The sequence below is a fragment of the Homalodisca vitripennis genome, unplaced genomic scaffold, assembly GCF_021130785.1.
Source record: "Homalodisca vitripennis isolate AUS2020 unplaced genomic scaffold, UT_GWSS_2.1 ScUCBcl_467;HRSCAF=2529, whole genome shotgun sequence".
In the NCBI taxonomy this organism is placed as follows: Eukaryota; Metazoa; Arthropoda; class Insecta; order Hemiptera; family Cicadellidae; genus Homalodisca; species Homalodisca vitripennis.
The window spans coordinates 130202-141446 of NW_025776612.1; positions in this window are offsets into that span (position 1 = coordinate 130202).

Genomic DNA, 11245 nt, shown 5'->3' on the forward strand with positions numbered 1-11245 from the left:
AGACATCATACTTCTTTTTAACAACGATTTAATGCTGATTTTTTTTTAAATTTGTTTGAAGCCGCATACAAGTATCATCATATTGATGATGTCCATGCTGTAAATATCATTTAAGAATACTCATATTTATTGGATCATTGATTACCTAAATTGACTTTACGATATTCGACTGTTCCTCAAAGAATATTAGTTACAGCGTAATTACATGAAACTATCTAGAATTATTTTGAAACTAAATAATTTTTCTTGACCTGTGAAAATTTTTGATATTCGTGCAGAAATGGCTAATTTTGTGTAATACAACAGTTACATGGTACCTTAGTTCATAAAAAAACTAAAATTTGAACTAAAACATTTTAATAATAAATAAACTCTAACTTTTCCTTTTTTAGAGTAAATTAAAGCACAAATTATCAAAACCTTCTCAAGTAGGAGCTTCCCAATTACAATGCATTAATTACCTCTTAATCCAAGTTTTGTAGGATTGGATACATTACACGGCAAACTCAGTTTTTTTATAAAACCTTATGATATTATGTATTGTTTAAACATGAATATGGTGATCTATAGTTTTGTAGCTATTTCTAGGATTAAACATCAGAGCTAACTAATTAGTTACACGTGTTTAATCTAATAAATAATTTTTTTAAGTTTATTATAAAAAAGTAAGTTCTTTACAAATTTGTTTTTGTTAGAACCTGAATAATTTTCATTAACAATTTAAAGTAAAAACACAAGTAAAGAAGACTATAAAGTAATGCTATGCATGAACTTTTTTATATCGTGTTAAATTAAATATTTGGATAATGACTTGTTTAGTTTTTTCCTATTACATGCAATGTTTCTTGTAGTTTACCATCAGCCTATTCTTATTAAATGATTATCTGTAACATAAGCCCGTTCTAACTAAGTAATTATAATCTTCTATTTCGGATGGCGACCACGCTGCCAGTGTCGGCACCGGACAAACATAATTCATTGACAAAAGGGTGACAGGAGTTTTCCGGTGGATGGCCTCTCACTATGGGACTCGATTATGACTTTAGACAACAGGACGACCTTTGAAATTAGCAATGGCGCCGCTGGGGAGGGCTATGACACTGGGACAGCCCTGAATACAGAGCTCTTTTGTCCCACAGACAGTTCTTGGAAATAAACAAGATTAGTCACCAATTCTAAAAAAGACACCCGCTTACGGTGACACTAATTTTTAATTGTGTTTGAAAGTTTCCACGTTGCAATAATATGTGACATAATTTGTTTTACTTCTACATCATTATATTTCCATGAGTCACTACCGTAATTTAAAAAATCTATTGCTATAATTACAATGATATTTTATGTTATACTAATATTGTTGTCTTTAAGACTTGCATATTTGTATCTAAATGTGTTTATTTCAATGTTGCGGAAGTCATGCTTTATTTTTAAATGCAAGTTAAGTTTTATTATATATTTAACCTCAAGTGCTAATATATACATATTACATATTACCCAAGAATATAATTAATACAGTAAATATTTCAACTTTTAGGAAAAATTACAACAATGAATATTTACTTTTATTTAGCTTTATAGAAAATTGAATTATCTTTCTCATTCTCAATAAAGTTTCGTTTCATTATGTATATATGCTAATAGGTTTTTTATTTATCTCATTCGTTAATTACTTTTGGGTGAAAATGTAACGTTATGTACCTAATAGGTAAAATGTGGTATGATGCTCTAACAGTGTGTACAACGATTGCGTTGAAAAGAGAATTAACAAATAAAGTACAAATTAACAAATAAACAAATACAATAAAGTGTTCAAAACATTTTTTCGTTTACTAAAAAACTTACAGGATGTTGATCCAGGCAGCAAAAACCTAAGATGTCTCATAATAAACATTGCTTGCAAAAAATGTTTGAATATCTGTTGAAACAGAATAAATAATAAATTTCATTATAGTAAAGAAATAAAATTGCAAATTGGGATAGGAGGGTGAGGGAAGGTTTTGTAGTTTTCTTAGTTTCGCATATCTTACTAATGAGCAAATACCTCGCCTAAACCACCACGCAGAGAGAAGCCAATAATTGTAAAGTATAATAATTGTGCTATAATGTATGATTTCCGTTCAACAGCTCAGCTGTTAAAAGGTAATATGTATTTTATGCATACTAAACTACTCATATTTCCCAATAAATCATAGTTGATTTTTCATAACATTATCTGTGATCGTGGATATATACATGTGTCTAAGTAACTGTTTGACAGTTCTTAGACTGTTCTTGAACAGTTCTTATCTGGATGCCGGTCAGTGCGGTCGATTCTTATCTCTGCTAATTAACCTGTTCTGCCGTGTCGCCGCTTGTACTTATAAGTGTATCCGCGTGATATTATTAGTTTAGCCATTTCAAATTTGTTATTTATTTTTAGTTATTTCAAACATTTACATATTAATTTCATTTAATTTCTTATAATATTGTAATCTAAACATGGCGGTCTGTACTAAGTGTGCTGTTTAAGTTGACAGCGCTCATATGCTTGTGTGTGCAGAGTGCAAAGGGGTTTTTCATCCCAGTTGCACACGCTTGGAGTGTACAGATAATTTCAAAAAACTTTCGACACGAAAACGCGCAGGATGGAAGTGCCATGCATGTGCAACGGAGACTGATTCGGTGGTTAGCCAAGACGGTCGGATGGAGTCGGAGCTTTCTCTGGCTTCACTGATGGAAGCGTTCCAGAGTATGGAAAAGGAACTAGGGGCGAAGATAACCGGTGTCAAGACTAGTGTGGATAGTGTGCAAGAACAGTTGGTAGGCGTAAATAATACCATTGGAGTCATTCAAACCACCCTGAACAACATGGTTACGGAAAATGAGCACAGGAAGTCTGAATTAGCTGCACTGAAACAAGAAAACCATGAAATGCGGGAAGAGATGGCAGACCTACATCAGCGAGTGCGTGAAATTGAACAATATTCGCGTAAAGACAATGTGGAGATAGTGGGAGTGCCCTTGACACGTGGTGAGGTCATCTATAGTGTTTTGGAAAGACTCGCTAAAGTGTTAAAACATACAGTTCGACAGCCGACATGTGTCCGTGGTGCATAGGCTTCCACTGAGAAGTAACCAGGAACACCCCAACATCGTAGTTAAATTTGTTCGGCGTGAGGAAAAGTCAGCCTGGATCCGTGCCGCAAGGGAACATCGCAGAAGACTCACTGCTTCAGTACTGTATGAATCTTGGTCCTCAACTCCAGTATTCATCAATGAGCATCTCACACCTCACTACAAGGCCGTCCTTGGCAGGGCTAGGCGGCTGGTCAAGGAGAAGAGGCTCGCATTTGCCTGGACCAGGGATTGCCGAGTTTATGTGAAGAAGACGTCTCAGCCCGACAGCCCAGTTACTCTACTCCGCTCCCTGGACGATCTGGAAACACTGGTGAAGTGTTGAAACCATTCAAGGTCACTTCATAAAATTCAAATCGTTAAGATTGATATATGTCTTATTTTATGTATAAACCTTCTATTTTTTTAAAATTTGTTTATGGTCTAAGACAACCATAAAGCGAAAATTATAATTTATTCCGTTATAAATCCAATGAATTTGCTTTCATATCTTTTATTTATTTTGTTTCTATATAGGTTTAGAAATTTATTATATATCATAAAAATTCACTTTAACTAAAAGTACAACAATTGTTTTAAAGTTATTTGCTATTAATAACGTAATTGAATTGGTATATATTTTATATTTCAAATTAAAAAAATTATTTTATTTAAATATTTTATATTAAATTGCGTGCAATATATTTACCAGTAGCTTATGTATAAATAACCCAAATATTTGTATATACAGTCTATGTTTGGATATCATTATAAACTTTAATCTTAACTCTCAACATGAATTACTTCATTTTAATACTCGTATATTTTCTTACTGTAAGTATTTTTAACTACTGTAATTATGGCTATATTTCCGTAGAATGGTTTTTTGTTTTGTTAATTCCACTTACTACCATTTTAAGGATTGTGTTATTCTCAAAACGTTATTCTATTAAAGATACTTTTTTGTACATTCCTATTACAAATACATGCTCTATTTCAATGCGCCTACGGTCATATATTATCATTCAATGAATAATGTTTGATCTTTTGTACATTTAAGGTAATTATTAGTTTGATTTGTCATTTATTTTGTTTGTATACTCTTAAAAATTAAGTATCAACTTTCTATTACTACAATATGAAGCAAAATGATTTTTGGTTTTTATTCCTTTGTAAGTAAATATTATATTTTGTTGTTAGTAAATATTACTTACAGAAACTTACAGAATTTTGTTTTCTCATGTGCAATACATCTCATTTTATTTATTTACAAACTATTTAATAGTGCTGTAGTCTTTACTGTTTGTTTTAAGCACATTTCACTTTATTTTATTCTAAAATGGTGGCATTTTTATACCATACCTATGTATTATTAATATGTAAATGCGCGCGCTTGAACATGATATAGTTTAAATCTATAAAAAATGTTAAATAACAATATATCCAAGCATGACACGGCAGACGGTGTTGTAGTAGCGGCTGATGGACAGCGACGCGCGACTGCTTGACAGATTAGATCACTACAGACAAGTATACTGCGAAACAGTTTCGACTCACACATACAGGTTACACAGCACTTTAACAATTCATACAAAGAATGGCTTAGCATAATTCATTTCAACATTAGAAGTTACCACAAAAATATTGACAGTTTAATAATTTTAATTTACAGTTTGAACGTTAAATTTGATATTATTGTGCTTACGGAGGCCTGTGGTTGACAGAGATAGGACCTTGGTAGCACTGGACGGTTATGACGTACACAGCACAGATAACAACTGGAATAGGAATGACGGTGTGTGATTGTTTATATAAGGAGTGAATTGAGTGGAGTGACTAAACAGATTACTTTGGGAGAGGCAACTGGACTGCAGGTGGACTTTGACTGTGACGGTTAGACACTGGAGGGTACTGGGGGTGTACCGCAGTCCGACTATGAACTGTGACTTGTTTTTGGAGGAACTTCATAACTACTACTCGCTTACTTCTAACGATATGGCTCATATGTTCGTAGGAGATACCCAATATTGATATTTTAAACAATAGTAATGACAGAAAAGACTTATATTTAAACATACTATACGAAGCTGGCCTTACAGAATGTATTAAACAAACCGACTAGAGTGACTGACCAATCTAGTACTTGCATTGACCATATATTTTATCAAACACTCTGGACTATAGTGTTCGTGACTGCGGGTGTACTGACCACTGACCTGACCGACCACTAGGCCGTGTTGGCCGGGGTGGAGCGTGGGGCCCCCCGTGCCGGCACTCACACTGATACTGAGAGTACATACCTAGACCAACAGGAACTGCACCGTCTACTGGAGACTTCAGTCGTGGGAGCATGTTCTTGTTCAGCAAGATGTTAATAAGTGCTGTGACGCATTTTTTGATGTTTTCGAGGATTTAAAACAGCATTCTCAAAAATATAAAAAGACAGGAGTAACCGCAATCAGAGACTTAAACCATGGATTACAGCAGACCTAATTAGTGCGATTAGAAAGCGAGATAAATTAAGTAAGACATTAAAGAAGCAACCATTTAATACTACATTAAAAAATTATTATAACTATTTCAGAAACAATCTTTACAAGGGAAATTAAATTAACGAAAAATAATTACTACAAAGAACAAGTTTTAAAATCATCGAACAATCCAAAAATGTTCTGGAAGATAATTAGCGAGATAAGTGGTGCATCGCAGGCAAAATCTGCTTCTTTTCCTGTTCAAAATTTCGCCACTGTGGCAGACACCGGGGGTGGGAGAACCGTAGCCGTGGCTAACTCTTTCAATGATTTTTTTTCACAAGTAGGGCAGAGTTTGGCGAGTAAGTTGCCGCGGCTTGTCGGTCCGCCCATTGTGGAATGACGCAGTGTATCAAAACTGAGCATGTGTTTTCAGTTGGAGCCGGTCACCGACAGCCAGGTGGAGAAGTGCGTGGCTGAGATGCGCGGTGGCTCTGCTCCTGGATGTGACGATTTTTCTTCTAATACCTTAAAAAATAATATTGCACATTTTCTTCCTCCTCTCAAACATTTAATTAATCTTAGTCTAACTTCTGGCATTTTCCCCGAAAGATTTAAACTGGCTAAAGTTATTCCGTTACACAAGGGAAACAGCAAAATCGGACACGAACAACTATAGACCTATCTCCTTGCTTAGTGTAATCGGTAAAGTGCTTGAGAAATGTGTAAAAAAACAATTTCAAAATTATTTAGAATCCAACAACTTAATATCGGAATTACAATTTGGTTTTAGACAGGGAACAAATACTTCAGACGCCTTTTTCAAAATTAATAAACAAATAATGCATTTACTAAATGAACATTTTAAAATTCTCTTAGTTTTCGTGGACTTAGCTAAAGCCTTCGATTCAATTGACATGAATTTGTTGATTAATAAATTAAAATATGTTGGTGTAAGAGGAATTGCATTACAATGGTTCGAAAGTTATTTAACTGATCGGAAGCAATTTGTAACAATAAATAATCGAAATAGTAGTCCATTGGAAGTAAATTATGGCGTTGTTCAAGGAAGTACACTTGGCCCATTACTCTTTCTCGTTTATATAAACAACATAGTAAAAGCTAAATATTACTGGAATGTTACAACTGTTCGCTGATGACACAGTAATTGTTTTCAAAGGAAGAACCTGGCAAGAAGTTTACCAGGTTGCTTCGAACGAGCTAACGCAAATGCAACATTGGTTTCTTTCTAACATTCTAACCGTGAACGTCAGTAAAACAAAATTTTTACCAATCGCATTAAGGAATGTGAGTGAGCCACCCGCGGAGCTGCAATTAGTACTGCACTCATGGGCGATTCAGTTATCACCGTCTGTCACTGCCAGCCTATCGAGAGGGTGGACCAGTACAAGTACCTAGGTATAATAATTGATAAAAAACTTAGATGGGAACCTCACATTAATTATTTAAAAACCTAAACTTAGAAAAAATTATATACGTATTTTACCAATTAGGGCAAATTTTAAATTATAATGAATTAAAAACTGTCTATTTTGCATATGTTCAGTCTATTTTACAGTATGGAATAATAGCGTGGGGAGGGGCGTTCAAAACTATCATTGATCCATTAAATGTTATTCAGAAATCTATACTCAAGGCAGCTCTAAATAAACCTAAACGTTTTTCATCAAATCAGTTGTTCATAGAATCAGATATTCTCACGATCCGTCAGTTATATATTAGGAATGTGATGGTCTACACCTATAGGCACAGGGAGGCGGTACTAGGTCGAACTACTCACAGCTACTCTACCAGGGCCGCTGTTGGGGGTGGTGTGCGGGCTCCTGTTCATCGAGATGACTGTGAATCTGACGAACGCATACTACGTGGCGAGTACATTGTACAGGCGCCTGCCTCCAGTGATAAGGGACCTGCGGGCCGAACCAACTGGTCTGTTCAAACGATTGATTACTACCTGGCTGCGGATGATCGGCCCGATAACGCTGAGTCTCTCCTCACTCCCACTTACCGTTATTAACTACATTTACTATAACTACTTTCAGTTGCTGTGCCGTCGTGTCAGCATATACAACATGTTCAACCGCTTGCTTAGATATTTTTGTTTTCGTAACTTTTATTTATTTTATTTTGTGGGACTGATTGTGTGAGCTGAATTTTATTTATTGTATGGATTTAAAAAAAGTCTGTTCTACTAAAATTGTTGTAAATAAGTACTCGCCGTCACGCACAGGCCTCGGCCCATGTGACGGTATTTTCATAATAATAATCATTTTATAATCATTGCATATTTGAAAATAAAGAGTAATTTGATTTTGATTTTTTTTTTATTTTTGACTTGGATGAATAGCCTAGTTTAGATAGTTACTCTCCGATACATTTTTAAACCGTAGAAGCTACTCAAATTTAGTTTTTTACATATTGTAATTTCGAAATATGCATGTTGAGAGAATGGTTTTAATTAACGTGATTTTGTTTTATCACATACAACTAAGAAAATAGTTCGCTTTCTAGATAGAGATAACAATATTCTATTTTTAACATTTCCAGTTTGACAACCCATTAAATTAAAACGAGTCAATTTGGTAATGCTACTGTTTTATATATAGTCGTAGGCGTGGACATAGTTATAAAGTTTTTATAGTATTTGGGAAGCCAAAGTGAATATTATAAACGTAACAAACACTAGTACTTTCTAATCCAAGAAAATAATAATCTCAATAGAGGTAATAAATGATACTGTAACTGATATTTAAAAGGGTTTGTTGAGCTCCGTAGCTCTAAGTGGGACTGCACCGGCCGACTACGACCTTTTACTGACTTTTTACCCTGGGAAGTTTTCCTAACCCAAAGTCCACTAATCCTTACCGACAACACCATAAATACATTCTGCAGTTTACAGTAGAGTTGGCAGCTTCTAATTATTACAATTCTTAGAAACGTGAACAATGCCGGCACTAAACAAGTCTCACTTAAACGCGTCTCCATTGTTTTTGGTTTCTGGAAATTTCCGTGTCATCTGATAACTGTGCAGCTTTTCATGAGATTTTTACAAAATTGTTCCAAAAATTACTAAATGGTTGTTAGTAACTGAATTTAATATTATTAAGCAGCTATTCTCGTTTTAAAAACTTGGGTTTAGAAGCAGAAAGTTTAAAGTAAATAAATATTTTTTATTAAGTGCTTTGTTCCTTTGTATCAACCATGAGTTTTTTTTAATTATAACTGATACACCGATTTTTTTTTCAAATTTAAATTACTCTATATAGCTCATTTACTATTTACAATGTGCATATGAATGAAAGTTCTCGTTTTATATAAAATTCAGACATCATACTTCTTTTTAACAACGATTTAATGCTGATTTTTTTTAAATTTGTTTGATAAGCCGCATACAAGTATCATCATATTGATGATGTCCATGCTGTAAATATCATTTAAGAATACTCATATTTATTGGATCATTGATTACCTAAATTGACTTTACGATATTCGACTGTTCCTCAAAGAATATTAGTTACAGCGTAATTACATGAAACTATCTAGAATTATTTTGAAACTAAATAATTTTTCTTGACCTGTGAAAATTTTTGATATTCGTGCAGAAATGGCTAATTTTGTGTAATACAACAGTTACATGGTACCTTGGTTCATAAAAAAACTAAAATTTGAACTAAAACATTTTAATAATAAATAAACTCTAACTTTTCCTTTTTTAGAGTAAATTAAAGCACAAATTATCAAAACCTTCTCAAGTAGGAGCTTCCCAATTACAATGCATTAATTACCTCTTAATCCAAGTTTTGTAGGATTGGATACATTACACGGCAAACTCAGTTTTTTATAAAACCTTATGATATTTATGTATTGTTTAAACATGAATATTGTGATCTATAGTTTTGTAGCTATTTCTAGGATTAAACATCAGAGCTAACTAATTAGTTACACGTGTTTAATCTAATAAATAATTTTTTTAAGTTTATTATAAAAAAGTAAGTTCTTTACAAATTTGTTTTTGTTAGAACCTGAATAATTTTCATTAACAATTTAAAGTAAAAACACAAGTAAAAAAGACTATAAAGTAATGCTATGCATGAACTTTTTTATATCGTGTTAAATTAAATATTTGGATAATGACTTGTTTAGTTTTTTTCCTATTACATGCAATGTTTCTTGTAGTTTACCATCAGCCTATTCTTATTAAATGATTATCTGTAACATAAGCCCGTTCTAACTAAGTAATTATAATCTTCTTTTTCGGATGGCGACCACGCTGCCAGTGTCGGCACCGGACAAACATAATTCATTGACAAAAGGGTGACAGGAGTTTTTCCGGTGGATGGCCTCTCACTATGGGACTCGATTATGACTTTAGACAACAGGACGACCTTTGAAATTAGCAATGGCGCCGCTGGGGAGGGCTATGACACTGGGACAGCCCTGAATACAGAGCTCTTTTGTCCCACAGACAGTTCTTAGAAATAAACAAGATTAGTCACCAATTCTAAAAAAGACACCCGCTTACGGTGACACTAATTCTTAATTGTGTTTGAAAGTTTCCACGTTGCAATAATATGTGACATAATTTGTTTTACTTCTACATCATTATATTTCCATGAGTCACTACCGTAATTTTAAAAAAACCTATTGCTATAATTACAATGATATTTTATGTTATACTAATATTGTTTGTCTTTAAGACTTGCATATTTGTATCTAAATGTGTTTATTTCAATGTTGCGGAAGTTCATGCTTTATTTTTAAATGCAAGTTAAGTTTTATTATATATTTAACCTCAAGTGCTAATATATATAATACATATTACCCAAGAATATAATTAATACAGTAATATATTTCAACTTTTAGGCAAAATTACAACAATGAATATTTACTTTTATTTAGCTTTATAGAAAATTGAATTATCTTTCTCATTCTCAATAAAGTTTCGTTTCATTATGTATATATGCTAATAGGTTTTTTATTTATCTCATTCGTTAATTACTTTTAGGTGAAAATGTAACGTTATGTACCTAATAGGTAAAATGTGGTATGATGCTCTAACAGTGTGTACAACGATTGCGTTGGAAAAGAGAATTAACAAATAAAGTACAAATTAACAAACACAATAAAGAGTTCAAAAACATTTTTTCGTTTACTAAAAAACTTACAGGATGTTGATCCAGGCAGCAAAAACCTAAGATATCTCATAATAAACATTGCTTGCAAAAAATGTTTTGAATATCCTGTTGAAACAGAATAAATAATAAATTTCATTATAGTAAAGAAATAAATTTTGCAAATTGGGGATAGGAGGGTGAGGGAAGGTTTGTAGTTTTTCTTAGTTTCGCATATCTTACTACTGAGCAAATACCTCGCCTAAACCACCACGCAGAGAGAAGCCATCTTCCTCATTGGAGTTGGCTGCTGTAGTTGAGCCAAGAAATAGATGAAATCATTAGACAACTACTAGACAAAAAATACAATAAACTCAATCTAATATCCAAGGGGCACATAAAAATAGATGCTTAGTTTTTTGAACAGACACAACAAGCTTTTAGAGGAACTCGGTGTAAAAAGAGTAAATTATCAATTAACGGAGTAGCACACTCTATATGGTTGTAGAGGGAAAAAAATGTCAGAATCACACATTCGGTGTGTTTCTT